Here is a 16,615-nt window from a genome sequence, read left to right on the forward strand (position 1 = left end):
TAGACCCCCAGCCTGGGAACCTCCATATGCCATGGGTGCGGCCCTAGAAAACACAAAAAGACAAAAAGACAAAAAACAAAAAACAAAAAACAAAACCACTCCTCTCCTCTCCACTAACTCAGTGTCTGAAGTCCCTGGCCAAAAAATTCAAAGAGAAGGTGGTCATAGTTCAATGATCATAGATTGTACAATCTGTTTCTAGTGCTAATAGAAGGCAGCTGTTGCAGGTAAAGGCAAAATTCTGACTTAATCAGGGAGGTGTAGACTGCTTTTGTGTAAACAGTTTGGATCATGCTAGTTTCCACATCCTGTCTCTAAATAAAGGGAGTTCTTTTCCCCCCAAATAAAAGAATCCTATACTTTAAAAGATTGTTGGGAAAAAGAATTCTTCAAAATCTTTGGCAAGTTCTGAGCATGGACTTCTTAAAAATGTGATTAGTTAAGAGTATTTTCACTGATATACAAAGATACTTTTGAATCAATCCCATGCCCTGACTATTAAGCATAATATATTTTAATGTAATAGTGGCAATAATAGTTATTGTTAAGACCAAGTCTATAATTAGTTTTAAAATAATGGCTTAATATTTAAATAATTACTACAATTGTTGGTGCCCTGTATTTTTTTCCTCCTAAAAAAATGGAAATAATTGCATAAACTTCTACTGAGATATTAATGTATATAGGATTATCTTGGCTGAAAGATGAGAGATTTTGATTGAATTAAAAAATTAAATGGATTTATAGTCTTAGAAATGACTGCCTATCATTTAGTAAGATCAAAAGAAATACATAGATTAAAATGTTGTTTTATTGACAGGAATTACCTACCAAACTTCAGTTTGGAATAGACTTTTTTGTAGATGCTGAATCTCCTTAAAATGAATATAGTATAGTTAAATTATTACTGAAGCCTGAAACATAAAAATCAGTGGATGTGTTACTACTGGAAAATTACTCTATGTGAAAGGATCCCCAGTCCAATTTAAAATCTATATGAAACGGTTCACTCCTCTAAAGCCCTATTTCAGTAAAGTTTATAATCACAAAATATTTACCCAAGTTAAATGCTGTATTTTGTATTCTTTTTTTCCTTGCCTCATAACCAATCACTTCCCATAGGCTGAGCTCCTAAAATTCCTTCAAACTTGTCTCTTCTATCTCATCCTTTTGCCACTGTCATTATTCAGCTTTTTATCATATCAATAGAATCACAATTAGTTTTCCTGTCTCTTCCTCTTCTTGTCTTAGCACTCCAGAATTTTCTTTTTCTTTCCATAATTCTCTTTATAAAATACTTATTGATCAGATAATTCCCCTGATTAAAACCCAGTCTGGGAGTTCCCACTGTGGCTCAGCAGATTAAGAATTCAACTACTATTCATGAGGATGTGGGTTTGATCCCTGGCCTTGCTCAGTAGGTTAAGGATCCTGCATTGCCATGAGCTATGGTGTAGGCCACAGATGTGGCTCAGATTTGTCGATGCTGTGGCTGTGGTGTAGGCCAGCGGCTATGTAGGAGGGAAGGGGCTCTCCCAGAACAAAGGGAAGGCAACCTGCACAACTGGCATCTGTGCACACATGCACAACTTTGTGGCAGTATGACATAATCTGTATCCATATGCAACTGTGTATGTAGCACTGACCACACAACCAGAATTTACAGAATGTATGTCACCTTATAAGGGGGACAAAGGGACCAAAGTGTAAAAGAAAAAAATAACGAGGGTATATAAGACAGCGCCTCACTGTGTTCGGGGTTGGCTTCTGGATATGAATCCACCAAGCCAGTGCCTGCACTAATAAACACTTCTTCCTGGAAATAAGCTTCAGTGTCCCATCTCTCTGTATGTAAGTCCTGCAACAGCTAGAGCTCCTATTCGACCCCTAGCTTGGGAACTTCCATATGTCACAGGTGTGGCCCTAAAAAAAACCCCACCGCCACCAAAAACAAAAACAAAAACAAAAACTAAGGGTGGTTTCCTGTTACATACAGGATAAATTTCAGACTCCAAAGAACAGCACTTAAAGCACATAGCAAACAGGCCTCCATCATCTCCCAGAACTTTTTCCTGATCCTCTCCCCCTAGGTAGCCTCTACTCTTAGACTCCAAAACCACAAAATTATTTCACAAGCCTAAAATATACCTAAAATTTTATGCTTGTGCCATGTTGTTCCTTCAGCCTGGACTATCGTTTCCCAACTTTTCTACTTGGTGCATTATTGCAACCATCAAATGGCATTTCACCTGTGCACCTCCCCTTGTCATCCACTGCCCCTACTCCAGGGGTGGGCAGACTTACTTGTTTCTTAATCCTTGTGCTCACTGTATTTTGAACAAAGCTTTAGTCTAAATTTCCCATCCTTTACAACACTGATTTTTTTTTCACCCTATTTGATTGTTTATACATAAAAGGCCAAGATTCTGATTGACTTATCTCTATACTCACAGCAATTGGCATTGGAGATAAAGGGATGTTACAATTAGAGTTGCGATTCCTAGAAATTTCAACTAGGGACTCCCTCATGGATTTCTAGGGAATTACCAACATGTTTCCTCTCCACACAATAAGAGTCAGTTATCAGGCAAGGAAAAATAGTTCCTTTACTTCAGGACTTGTCAGCACCTTAACTTGCTAATATTCAAGGAGGTAACAAAACGTATAGCAATTTCCATATCAGTGTGATCCCAGAACATATTTTGGATCAGTGCTACAGCACTTACTTATAGAAACACTGATCTACACAAACTCTCACATTTTATACATCAGAAGAGGTAATCCTGAACTCAAGTGAGTAGCCCAAGATCACAAAACCGGTTAGTAGCGGAAATCTATGTAGAAATGAAGTCTCATGATGATCAGATCATTAGTCTGTGTCCTTGTAACTCTTGAGTTATGTAATATGATTTTAAGATGAGTCAGTGGTAGAGCTTGATAAACTGTCATATAACATTTAACAGTGGAGGGTTGAGGGTTAAAAAAGAAGTTATCCTCCCATTATTTTTTTTTCCTCCCATTGTAATGTGAACACAAACAGACATTCTTTGTTATTATTAAAAAAAATAAGTTAGTGTCTTCAGATAACTTGCTATATAGTCATTCTTTCAACAAATACTTACTGAGCACCTACTATATTCTGAGCCCTGGGCCTGTGGCAGTGAACAACACAGAACTGCTTCTGATCTTTTGAAGTTTACATTCCAAAGAGGAAGATACCTTTCTCTTTCTATTTGTGCTTCAAAAATCTAGTTACCCAATACATTTGTTAGTGGAATAGGTACTAAAAAACCAAACTGTGCCTTTTAGAGAGAAGATTACATTCTCTTGCAACTTATATATTCCCCCATTATTTCTAAGACTCTATACTGTAGGGGTTTTTTATTGGCATTGTGAATATTCATTTTCTCAAAGGCTAGTAGCAGTAGCAAGAAAAATGATAGTTTCTCTTCCTTATGACTCTACTCTGGTATGGGTGCATGAGGTCATGAGGTCGTGCATTCTAAACAGAGTGAAGAGAATGTTCTGGTACTCTTCAGCATTTCTCAGTTTGAAAAACCTTTTTTCCTTTTTCTTTTCTTTTCTTTCTTTTTTTTTTTTTTTTTTTTTTTTTTTTTTGTAAAATTGAGGTCGCTCACTTATGAGTTTTACGATCCTTTTTACAGGAGCAGAAGCTTGGCTCTTGTTCGCCAGTTCACTTCCAGCATTCCTGAGACCAACATTCCTCTTATGCTTTCATGTGAACACAATGCTCTACGCTTCCTATCCTGTGTGCTGATGGAGCCTGGCTCATAAAAACCTCTGTGTATTCCTACTGGGAATGGGAAGCATCTGGTATGAGAATGATCCTTCTTATCCTCTGTGGGACATTTTGAAACCACCATATCTACTTGCAGTATTAATTTCAGCTCAAAAATCAAGTGTGGCTTGGAACTGTCATTGTGAAGTAGCAATACAGTGTTTATGGAGCATGGGTACCCAATATTCTTCCTCTTTTACAGAGATTTTTATTTTGAAACATTCATGACTTGCACCTGGATGAAAAGTTAATAACCAAAAAAGTCCAATAAGGAAGAAAGTGTGTATAAGAAAATAGACTTTGACCACCTAAATCTGTTGTTAAGTGTTTATAAGTAAGGACTGAGGCAAAATGGTACAGTGATTCAAAATGTTTTCTGACGATGATGGATTAGAGATACCCATAAATTCTTATTAGGCTTCACTGCAGTATTGATACCCCTTTTATACTTGCAACAATTACAGCAAGGGAAGAAAGAGGCCAGCTGCTTGGGGGGCTTCCAGGGTCAGGTCCTTGGCTTGACAGCCCCAAAACTCACCTCTGCCGGTCTTTCCTCAAAGGATCTGTTCTTAGAACAGACTCACCTTAAATTATCTCACAAGAGCCAGAGTGTCACCTTCTCAGTTTATCTTGAGAAATGCACTCATCAAGCCATCTACCACAAGAGGAAGGCTGATCAGAAAATCCTCTCCTATAAAGAAAGAGAGTCACAGGTACAGAGAACAAACTAATGGTTACCAGTGGGGAGAGGGAAGGGAGGAGAACAATATAGGGGTAGGGGAGTAAGAGGTGCAAACTGTTATATGTAATCCTGAAGCACAAGGAATATAGCCAGTAGTTTACAATGGAAAATAACTTTTAAAAATTGTGAATCACTATACTGTACTTCTGAAACATATAATATTGTACATCAACTATACCTCAGTAAAAAAAAAAAAAAGTTTAAAAAATAATAACAAAAATAAGGAAAATCCTCTTCCTGTCAGAAAGCAGCACAGATGTTAGTGTACACATGGATGGTCTTTTGGTGGGGGGAAGGGGTGATAAATTCAGCAAAGGAGTCAGAGATCTGCCAAGATCTGACAGACTGATGGTAGGTCTAGAACCATCCCACTGATCCAAAAGCTAAAGGCTCCAGAGGACACTTTCTCCCTCAATGTTGCTGTGACACTCCACCACATTCTTCCTCCTTCGGGCTGTTTTCCCTGTCCTCTCTTCATTCCATGCCCGCTTTTGTGATCAGTCTATCTCTAGAAAAGGGGATATCAAAATGGACTAAGAATCCTTTTACCAAACTGTAACTATAATTTAGTCCTGCTTCCAAGATGGCATTTTCATTGCATTTTAGATGTTTCTAAAATTCTTCACCGTATGCATGACTGCATTCTTGGTCCATTGCTATAGAGGTTCTACTAGTTGATTTCTCAGAGGTCAGTCTTATTTTCCTTCTCTCCAAATTGGGATGTGTGCCCTTGTACTGACAACGATACTCAACAAGAGAATGAACGATACAAAACAGAGCTTTGTAATCACCAGCCAGGATCACTGGATATTCCATTTTTGTGCTAAAGACTTGGCTGGTTGTTTGCTTTTTAAGTGTAAAGTTTAAATGCCAACCTGCTTTTCCATGAGTTCTTTCTGAATCGGCCTTTGTTTGGTCAGTTCACAAGGTACACATTAGCAGCCAGTATGATTAGGCTCTGGGGTAACAGTGATTAAGAGGCAGGGAAGTGTTGGTGGAGGCCACCAACACAGAATTTTAAAAGAAAAAGAAAAAAAGACTTGGGATGTGTAATGCTTGTATCAGACATCAGATTCTCAAACTTAAGGAGCCAAGAAAATGTGACACAGAATTTAACACAGGCTCCTCCCATAACTAGTAAGAAATAAACACAGACATTTTACTCATAATGCCAATTAGGATCTCACAGTGACTAATTCTAAATTAGAAAGGTTTATTCGACCTCACACAGCGGGAATGAATTGCATGCCAGAAGAAAATAAAGTATCGGGAAATCACTATGGTCACTGGTCAGGAAATCCCAAACCTCCATTTCACACCTTTCTAAGAAGCAACGAAATGTATCCCAAATAAGCTCAGGTAGAAAAGAAGTCAGACTCTGGTCTGAATTTTTTTAAAACCATTGAGTCCTATTTAGATTTTCCTTGAGCACTTGGGAGACTTCTCTTAATGTGAGAAGACAAAAGAAAGATACCCCAGGAAGCCTATGGCCTAACACCTAGACCATCTTTCCTGAAACAAGAAGGCCTGGCTGCATTTTCCTCTCTGTCATCCCATATGAATGGATCACCCTAATCTCAATCCATATCACATGAAAGTACACTAACCTGATGCAATCTTTAAGGATATAGTAACCTAATGCCATCCTTCCCGAAACTAGGCATGGAATACACCATTTCTCCTAGAATTCTCTTCCAGCTCCTTTTCTCTTATACTCAGGCATTAAGGTGTCCCTCCCTGAACTTCTCAGTAATTCTCTTATTAACAACCTGATTGATTCAGGAAATGCTTCATCCATAGTGTAACCATGTGAGGAAGTCAAAATACCTTAAAATAGGCTCCTCTTGCCAGCGGGGGAGGGGGTGTCATTCAAGTGCCTGTGGGTGAAACAAAATCAAGGGCTTGTTTTGCTTTTACACAGTCACACTGATCTCTAATTCTTGCCTACACTAATTATTAAACCTTCAGAAAATATTCCAAAGGAAGACTTACTAGTTTTTCTTAATGGTAGAATGGACCCCCCACTTTTTCTGCATACTAATTTATTTATACCATGTTCATACTTGAAGCTTCCCAGAGCCAGAGGATTCCTGTAAGTGCTCTGCTCTCTTTCCTCTTCACTCTTCATGCTTCCTTGAATAGATGAGTGTGAAGAGGTACTCTTAAGCCAAAAGATCAGCCTAGCCAAGGCCTCTCAAAAAGGAATATGTAAATCTGGGAACACATTCCCAGATTTCTAGCTACCAGTACAGGGCCTGATGTATAAGAAGTATCAGCCAGAAATATCAAGTTTCTTAAGAATCACTGAGTCTCAGCCAATCCCCTAAAAAGCTTTCTGAGAAGGAAATAATTCACAGAGCAATTCTCTGCGCACTAAAAGATTATGTCACTCCCAGGCTTTGAACCCTCTAATGGATTCCCATCACAATTAGTATGAAATCCAAAGCCACACAAGATGGGCCCTTGGCTGCCTCACTGACCTCATTTCCTCCTACTTTCTCCCTCACTCATACTGCTCCAGCCGCAGTAGACTCCGCGCTGGTCCTTGGACTTGCCAAGTGTACTCCCAACTCAGGACCTTCCTATTTCCTCTGTCCCCTGTGGAATACTCTTCATCTGCAGAGCTAGATGGCTCATCGTCTCCATTCATTGCGTTACATGTTTTTTGGTTGGTTGGTTTTGTTTTGTTTCTGGAATGTAAGCTTCAGGAGATCAGGAGCATTTTCTATATTGTTCATTACTTATTCCTGATGCTTGGACTATAGCAGGGGTTCAGTAAATATTTATTGAATGCATGACTAAACAGCAAGTTATGTGAACATACTAAATTATTTTTTAATAATAACAAAGAGCATCTGTTATGTTGACCATTACATTCCTACTGCCTAGCACACTGACTGGCAAATTATGACCCCCTTATAGGCTGAGACACAGCACTGCAAAGGAAAAATAAAGCTGCTCTTATGGACCTTATATTCCACCAACTTGGGGTAGCCAACAAAGAAATATACAAATAAATATGCAAGAAAACACCAGGAAGAGAAAAATGGCAGGATCCTTTGCTACAAAGTAACCAAGGGAACTGTGTACTTAACATTAGATGGAACTCTGAGGAGGTGACATTTAAACTGAGTCCTGCATCTGGATCAAATCATAAGGAAACCCCAAACAAGTCCAAATCAAGGGGATTCTACAAAATAACTGGCTTAAAACACTTAAAATGTTAAGGTCATGAAAATTAGGGAAAGACTGGGGAATTATTCCCTCCTCAAAGAGGCTACTTGGTGAAATGCATGACCCTGAATCATATCCTTTGAGACAGAATAGATGTTACTGGCCAAATTAACAAATGTGGATGGGGCCTCTGGGCAAGGATATATGGAGATTCTTGACATTGTTCCTCTAACTTTCAGTGGGTTGAAATTGCTTGGGATAAAAATAAATGGCCTCTGTAGGGGGTTAAAAACTGAGGCAGAGAAAAGTTAAATAACTTTCCCAAGGAACCACAGTACGTGGTAAAGCCTGAATGTGAACCCAGGTGGTCTAGCTCCAAACGATGTATCTTTAACCACAATGCATGTTGTTTCTATTAAATTGGGCATATAAGTATTTAGCATAATGCCTCATGCAAAGTAAGCTCTCAAGTGATATCTGTTGTTATTATTAATTAAAAACTAATACACTGTAAAGAAACAAATAAGCTGAGTCGTGTATGATAAGAAGGCAGAAGCCACTTACTAAGAGCTAAGTAATAGAATTCCAGACAAAGTTAGCAGAGAGTACAAAGGTCCTAAGGTGGGCACAAACTTAGCATGTTGGAGGGAAAAAGGCTGGTGTGTAGAGCTTTGGGGAGCAGGGTTTGGGGTGAGATCAGAGGAAATTCCTCAGGTCAGATACTGTAGAGAGTTTAAGCCAGGGAACAAAGAATGGAGTGCATTCATGCCTTATTGGAAGTTTACGCAAGTTTTATGGGCTGAATTGTGCCTCCCAAATGCACATGTTAAAGCCCTTACCCCCAGCCACACAGAATGTGACGGTGTTAGTGACATCTGCAACTAGGAGTGGGAGGCCCTGGACATCCTTCTGCCCCCGCCTCCCACACACACCAAATAAGCAGTTGTTCACAAACAATTCCCTTTTTGAGGAATCTAGAAACTAAGTGCAAGGCTCCTAAACACTGGGTGACCATGAAAATAGATTTATTGAAGTCAATAAAGAGATTCAGGACACTCTCTTGCTGGAGTCCGTTCCCCTGGTGTGGTGTCATATGTTCAGAAAGAGACCTACTGGCTCCCAGCTTCCCCCAAGGGAGGGAAGGGGTTGGTTTGCCTGTCCAGTGCTCAACTTCAGAGGGGCCTCCCCAGAAGTTTGATCTCAGTCACATTTTGTTAATTCCATCTCTGAACACTTCTAACCTTATGTCCACTGTGAACACCATACCATACATTGTTAAACTACCACATTAACTGTCTCCTGGAACTTTAAGATTTCAGTCTGTTAAGAACTGTGAAGGCTCTGAGATTTTACCCTATTTCAAACTAACGAATTAGCCTGCCGCAGTTTAAAACTATTGCTTTTGGAATGGATTAGCAATGAGATCCTGAGAACTATGTCTAATCACTTATGATGGAGCATGATAATGGGAGAAAAAATATATATATTATATATTATATAAATACATATATACGTGTATGTGTAACTGGGTCACTATGCTGTACAGTAGAAAGAAAAATTGTATTGGGGAAATAACAACAACAACAAAATAGTTGCAGTCAGAAGACACGAAACTGCTGGTCAGAGACAAAAGTCTGTAATTCCCAGCACAACAAGTTCTGTGTGCCTCATTTGCATTGGTTCTTTTTGTTCCCTGAGTTCCAAGGGAGAAATGCCCAGGAGCCCAGGTGGCTGCCGAGTGCACAGTAAGATTGTACTACCGAGAAACTCTGAGGTTAGGAAACTCCAATTTTATAAAGGGATTCCTTCCCCTTTAAATTCTTCCCTCTGCCATAAGGGAGATATAATCTCTATCTTCCAAGGATATTCTTGAAAAGATTTCTGAAACAAAAGTTTCAATGTCTGCTCAGAAAATATGCAGAAATGTGAGAAAACTATGGACATTTCCCCCCAAATAATCATCCTTCTCTCCAATTCATGGTGGACAATCAGAATAAGTATTAAAAGTTCTCTGTCTCCTAAATAAAATATAAATCTCTAGCAAAACATTCAAGGCCCTTCAACATCAGTCTCCCAATCTCCCCTTTTAATCTTAATTCCTAAGACTTGGCAACATGTACCATCCATGCCAACCAATACAGGCTTTTTGCCTTTACCAGGTCTACTTTTTTTTGCCTTTACCAGATCTACTCTTTCATTCTTTTGTTCTTCCTGTCCTCATATTAACAATCATTGAGACAATCAGATCTGTTCAACTCTTAACTCAAATGATACCTCCCACATTAGGTATTTTTTTAATAGGTCTCTTCCTTCTCCTCATCTCTTATAGCATCTCCATAACTCAATTTAAGTATTCTCTATTAGAGTTAGTTGCCTATTTGTATTTTCTTTCTACTACCATGCAAGCAACCAAGGTTTATAATTCTTCTACTTCTTGTCTCTCATACTATGATCTGTGTCTGGTGAATACTGCATGAATGAAAGAATAAATAAACATGATTTTTGTTTTTCCCAAAGTAATTTATATCGAAAGAAAAGGATATGATTTTGAAAAACTATCTTCTTTTATCAATGGTACAACTGTTTCCCAACTCACCAACTTTTTCTCACCATCACCAATAATTAGAAATATTTTTTAGACTTCCTGGTGATTTTGTCACAAAAAACAGTGCTCCTTTTTATTAAACCTGCTGTAATATTTAACCTAATGTGAGAGTAGCAAAGCAAAACCAAAAACTGCATTCTGACTTGTCAACATTCCTCTTTTTATTCTTTTTATCTCTTAACTAAAATCCTCACCAACCTTCCTAACTCTCTGACACGGTCTGAGTGCTTTCGTGTTACCATTGCTCATCAGGAAATCACTTTGCACAACTCAGCCCTCCCAAGAGGAGGGCAGGTTCCAATTAAGCTAACAGATAGCAGGTTGGAAACAGTGTCCACTGACATCAGAATAACACAATGTTTTCAAGAATGAAAAGTTCACAACTTTTTTCCAGAAACAGGAATGTCTAAAGCAGCGCAGCTTGCAGGGAAGACAAGAAGGCTCCATCAGAGAGACTGCAAGGTAAAGGGGCAAAAAATGGAGCCCATGATGAACCTGAAGGGAAGGTGATACAAGCCCCAGGCTCTTGGCAAATGTATGGGCTTTGCCTTCACAGAGTCCTGAGTTTGAAAGTAAGAATCTGCTCCTCGCCAACTCAGAGAACTTTGTCTTTCTTTCTACTCAACAAATATTTTTAAGTGCCTGTAAAGTGCTAGATCCCAGGGATATGACAGTCAATAGAGCAAATTATAGTCTCAGCCCTGGTAGAGTTTGCAATCTAGCAAGGCATAGACACAATGCAAATAAACCAACAAATAAATTTCAACTTACAAATTACGATGAGCGTTATGAAGGAAAAGGACAAGGTGTTGAGAATATCAATGATAGTAAGAACCTACTTTGAAGGTACCTCTTAGGTGGTGATGTTTTAGTTGATATGAAAAATAAGGAGTCAGACATACAAAGGGTGTGAAAAATAATTATTCAGGAAGAGGAAAGATGTTTTATTTCTTTCACAAGATGGATGTTCTTGGGAGAGTTTACACAGAAAGTGCTTGGCACAGGACCACTTTCTGTAAATTCTCACCAAATTATCATTCTTCTAATTGCTACGGCTATTGAAGTTACACATTTGGTAGCCAGTCTATAAAAGCCTACAGAATACTGAGTAATCTTCCAAACTCTAACAGACACTCAAATAATAAGCATCAGCAGTTAAATTTTAAATAAGAAGGAAAAAGAAAATTTTACAAAGCATAGAGAAACTCTCAAGTGAAATTCAGCATCCTTTCTCCTTTCCTTGATTAGTATTTTTCTGGATTGCAGTATTATGACAAAACCTCACTAATTCATATGCTGGTAATTAGGGACTTTACATTTGTTCTGTGAAGCAAATGAATAATGTAATCAAAATGTAAGGAAGCAGAATGTTTAATTTAATTAAGGAAGCCTGTTGTTTCTGAGCATTTTTAATCACATACATTTGCATACAAATCACGTGTTGATTACAAAGGAGTTGTTGGATTTTTTCATAAAAGCAAGACAAGGTAAGGTCTTAGTCTGTAACACTTGACCTTCATAAACTTATATTTCTTGTCAAAGTTTGCCACGAATAGGGTATGAAACTAACTGAGAGAGATTCTTTTCTTCAGTTAGTCCAAATTAGGCTCTCTATGCAGCTACTCTTAAACGGACTTGCTTTCCTTTAGTAGCTTTTTATATTTTATACTTAGTCATTTCCCAGAAGTTAACTGCTCCAATTAAGGTGGACTCTTTTTATAGTTAAGAGATTTTTATAATAGTTATAATTTGATAAAGACTTAAAGAGGATGCAAGATGTAATTTTCCTTCCTTCATTATTCTGCCAAATCTTCCTTTCTATAATCCTCAAGACTATTCCCAAGCCCTCTCTGATTTCATATGCCCAGAGCCCCATAAGGGCCCCAAATGATACTCACATACTTTAAAAAACTGTCTTTGTTCTCTGCCTTATGGGAGGAGATAAATTATCAGAAAAGTTTTGCAAGTTTTAGCACAGAGATCAATTAGACAAAAGGTTTTCAACTTAGCCCTATATTACTAATGTGTTTTATTAATCTTGAATTAATCTTCATGTTCCATAGGAAGGGTGGTTTCAGATTATCTCCAGAATGTGTCTTATGCAGACTATCTCATAAAATATTTTAAAATATCCAAGGTCATCATGTGAAAAGACAATCATTCAGGACAACTTCTGGGTACTGTCAAAGGATTAAAAAAAAAAAAAAAAAAGATAAAGTCATCATGCTCATGTGGATATCAAATGAGCATGTATTGAAGATTTTATTTAATTCATCACTAATGAAGGAGTCGATAAGAGATTATTAGCAGGAGTTTCTGCTGTGGCACAGTGGACTAAGAATCTGACTGCAGCAGCTGAGGGTCACTGTGAAGGTGTGGGGTCAATCCCTGGCCTGGGAACTTCCATATGGTGCAGGTGTGGCAACAGAAAAAAATTTTTTTAATTAAAATTAAGAGGTTATAAGCAGCTTAATGCAGACTCCAAAGATAATATGTAGGTCAAAAGTATTGAAATGAGTGTGCAAATGGAGGCAAAGTTAGCTACTTCCAGAGTGAGAGACCAAAATCAATTGAATCTCTACTGTGCTGAATTTATTTATGTGCCCAAAGCAAGAACTATTATTCATTGCTATCAATTATCTACAGTTTACAGAATTGTAAAATAACTCAAAGGCAATAAAAGGCCCAGAGCCATCATAAAATCAAAATTGGATAACCCAGAATGAAATGCTGTAACCAAAGCAGAGATTTCCATTGAAGCACAAATTTTCCCCTACAGTGCAAATGGTACATATGTTTTCCACTGTTTGTCATTCCTATACTCATTCAACCTCTAATGTATATGGAAACATTCCTGTATGCCTGACAGAATGCTAATCTCTAGGGACCCAGAAGTGAATTATGCACAGTTCCTGTCCTCAAAAACCTTAAACTGTCACAGAGAGACATATGTGCAAACAACTGAGGGCAAAAAATGCCAGAGGGGTTACACTAAAGGATTATAAAGAACACCATGGAGACAGACATAATGAGTAAACTTCCATAAGTGCTTATGTTCCTGGATTATTCTAAGTGCTTTTATGAGTATTTCCTTTCAAACCTCATAACCTCAGGTGGTAGATATAATTACTACCCCATTTACAGATGAAAAGATTGAGGCACAGAGGAATAAAATAAATGTATCCAAAATGTCACAGATCATAAGTAATAGTCAGAGTAAGGCCTAAGTATGATTCCAGAGCCTATACTCCAATTCTATCCAATCCACAAAGGTGAGAGCACCTAATCCTACCTTGGGTGGAATACTGGAAAGACAGGTGAGCTGAGCTGAATTTTGAAAGATGAGTGGAGTGCATCTGTGGGTTCAGGCAGAGGATTTGAGTCACATGAGCCAATGTTTGAAGATCTGTGTTGCTAGGAAGAGATCAGATCATGGAGAGCCTCTTAGGCCAAACTAAACCTGCCTGACTTAATCTAGAGTGAATAGAGAATGACAGAGTTTAAAAGACAAAGAGCTGAAAGTCATGATCCATTATGATGCTTTTTAGAAAGAACTACGCCATTTATTCTTTTGAAGGCAATATGGAAAATGAATTACAGACTAGGATTAAGCATTAGGAAACTATGGGAATACAGCAAGAAAAAAATATAAGACCTAACTAAGGTTGCAATACTGGAGAAGTGAAGGAGGAATGTGCAAGCATGAGCACACACATGCGCAAAAATGATGTAAATGAAATGGAATTGACATAAATCAGACAAAGGGCTGTTAGAGACCAACGATTTTAAGATGACTTTTAACAAAGTTTCTATTTTAAGTTACTAAGGGATGTGAGGTAGAAGAAAGGTAAGAAGAAAGAAATTTGGAGAAAAGATGAGTTGAGGTTAAAAAACCAGAAGAAAGTTGGATATCAAGGACTAGAGCTCAGGAGAAAGGTTTAAGTGGTGATAGAAATTCATGAATCTTTCACAATAAGGGGGTAGCTGAAACCATGATAGGGAATAAAATGACCCAGGGTAGGCAGAAAGGTCAAAAGAGAAAAGGCAGAAAGGTCAAAAGAGAATATTAATGTTAAGGATAGTCTAACATTAAAAGTACAGACTAAGAGGAGGATCCCATAAAGGGACTGGGAATGAGGAGAAGTCAGGGATGAGAGAGAGAGAGAGAGAGTTAATATGGTTTAAAGGATTTTAAAATGATTCATTTCAAATGCCACTTATAAGACAAGTCCTCTGAGGCTGAGTCATTAGTTCCCTTGCTGGAGAGGCTTCAGTAGGGGAAAATGTGGTTGGGAAAATTACTTGAAAAGTGAATGAGAATACCTGGTTAAAGGTAGCAGATTGAAAATATGCATGTACTCTTGTTTTCTTTTGAATCAATAGAGATAATAGTAAAGAGATTTTGAAATCCATTAACCTGTGAAGATAAAGCCAACAGGCAAGGAGGCATAAGAAAAATTTTGCCATCTGGAAAACATGGATGAGTGGTAGATGATTATGATGTCAAGAAGGGAGAATCTTAAACCAACAGTGAGGAGAGCTAAGGAGCCAACCAATGCACTTCACAGATCCCTACCTGGAAGTAGTAGCAACAGATTCTGATCCTGCTGGAAGGCTGAGTGAAGATTGGATTAAAAAGAGAAGAATCATTTGAGCATTTGTACAGAACAGACTCTAATACGGCAGCCCTCTCCAGCAGATAAGACTTCACCCATTAGGAAGGACTAGAAATTTAAAATCCACATAGAGTGAAAAATTTCTTGCACTAGAAAATACCAACAGATGCATTGGTGTACCATACTGAATTCCAAGGGAGTGGGGGTTGTGATTTAAAGGACATTTTAATCACAAATATTGAAACCTTCAGCCCTCTTCCCCAACTCTGCCCCCAGAAAAGTTGCAGCTGGAATTATACCTTCCAGGCAGGAGACTAAAAGAATCTTCTCCAGAGACTGTAACCAGCCTAAGGGAAAAGACCTAAACATACTGACATCAGTGATCCCCGAGAGAGAAACAGCCCATTCTCATCTTCACCATCAAGTCCACAGTCTACAATCCAGAATACACACTACCCTTTCAGAAAGTCAGCAGAAGGAAGGAAATAAAAAAGATCAAAGTGGAAATAAATAAAATAGAGACAAAAAAAATCAAACAAATAATAGACAAGATCAATTAAACCAAGATCTGTTTCTTTAAGGAGTAAACAAAAATTTATATACCTTTGGCCAACCTCATAAAGAAAAAAAAAAGGACTCAAATAGACAAAAGAAATCAAAAGAGAAATTACAACTGATATCACAAAGTTACAAAAAAAATCATAAGAGAATACTAAGCCAAAAAACTGGGCAACCTAGAAGAAACAGATTTCTAAAAATACACAATCTTTCGAACTTAAATCAGGAAGAAGTAGATAATCTAAACAGAGTGGTCTCTAGCATTGAAATTGAATCAATAATCAAAAAACTCTCAACAAACAAAAGTCCAGGACCAGAGAGAGTCACAGGGAAATTCTACCCAACCTATAAAGAAGAGCTAATATCTATGCTTCTCAAACTATTCCAAAAAAATTGAAGAGGAGGAAATACTCCCAGATACACTCTACAAGGCCACCATTACCCCGATACCAAAACCAGACAAAGACACTACAAAAAAAGAAAATTACAGGTCAATGTCTCTGATGAATACAGATGCAAAAATTCTTAACAAAACATTAGCAAAGTTCAACAATATACAAAAAGAATCATACATTATGATCAGGTGGGATTTATTCTTTGCATGGGAGATGCAAAGATGGTTTAATATTTGCAAATTGATATACCATATTAACAAAGGGTAAAATTACATGATTATATCAATAGATGCAGAAAAAGCACTTGACAAAATTCAATATTTATTCATGATCAAACTCTCATCAAACTTGGCAGAGAAGGTATATATTTCTACATAATAAAGGCAATTTATAACACAACCACAGCTAACATTATACCCAATGATGAAAAGCTAAACGTTTTTCCTCTAAAATCAGGAATAAGACAAGAATGCCCACTCTTGGCACTTCTATTTAACATAATATTGGAAGTTCTGGCCACAGCAACCATACAAGAAAAAGAAATAAAAAGAAGGGAAAAAAGGTAAAACTGTCACTTTATGAAGGTGACATGATACTATATATAAAAACATAGTCTCTATACAAAAACTATTAGCACTAATAAATGAATTCATTAAAATTACTGAATATAAGATTAACACATAGAAATATGTTGCTTTTCTATCAACTAATGATAAATGATCAGAA

General features: G+C 37.7%; 1 protein-coding gene across 8 annotated transcripts in view; it reads right to left on the reverse strand.

Annotated features, from left to right (window-relative positions):
* Nucleotides 1-16,615, reverse strand: part of LOC110260703 (tetraspanin-8) — a 286,588-nt gene that overhangs the window by 84,722 nt on the left and 185,251 nt on the right. For 5 of the 8 annotated variants that reach the window (XR_014803641.1, XR_014803640.1, XR_014803639.1 and 2 more), the window contains 2 exons: nucleotides 6,369-6,418; nucleotides 4,384-4,490 (listed from right to left, as the gene is read on the reverse strand). The gene's annotated coding sequence lies outside the window, so the exon portion shown is untranslated. The remainder of the gene's footprint in view (nucleotides 1-4,383; nucleotides 4,491-6,368; nucleotides 6,419-16,615) is intronic. The other 3 variants (XR_014803643.1, XR_014803642.1, XM_084956364.1) reach the window with 1 other exon arrangement.

This window comes from Sus scrofa, chromosome 5 (genome assembly GCF_054392235.1).
Source record: "Sus scrofa isolate SSC_HxYL_T2T_F1_AM1 chromosome 5, Sscrofa_HxYL_maternal_Yorkshire_Landrace_v2.0, whole genome shotgun sequence".
Classification (NCBI taxonomy): Eukaryota; Metazoa; Chordata; class Mammalia; order Artiodactyla; family Suidae; genus Sus; species Sus scrofa.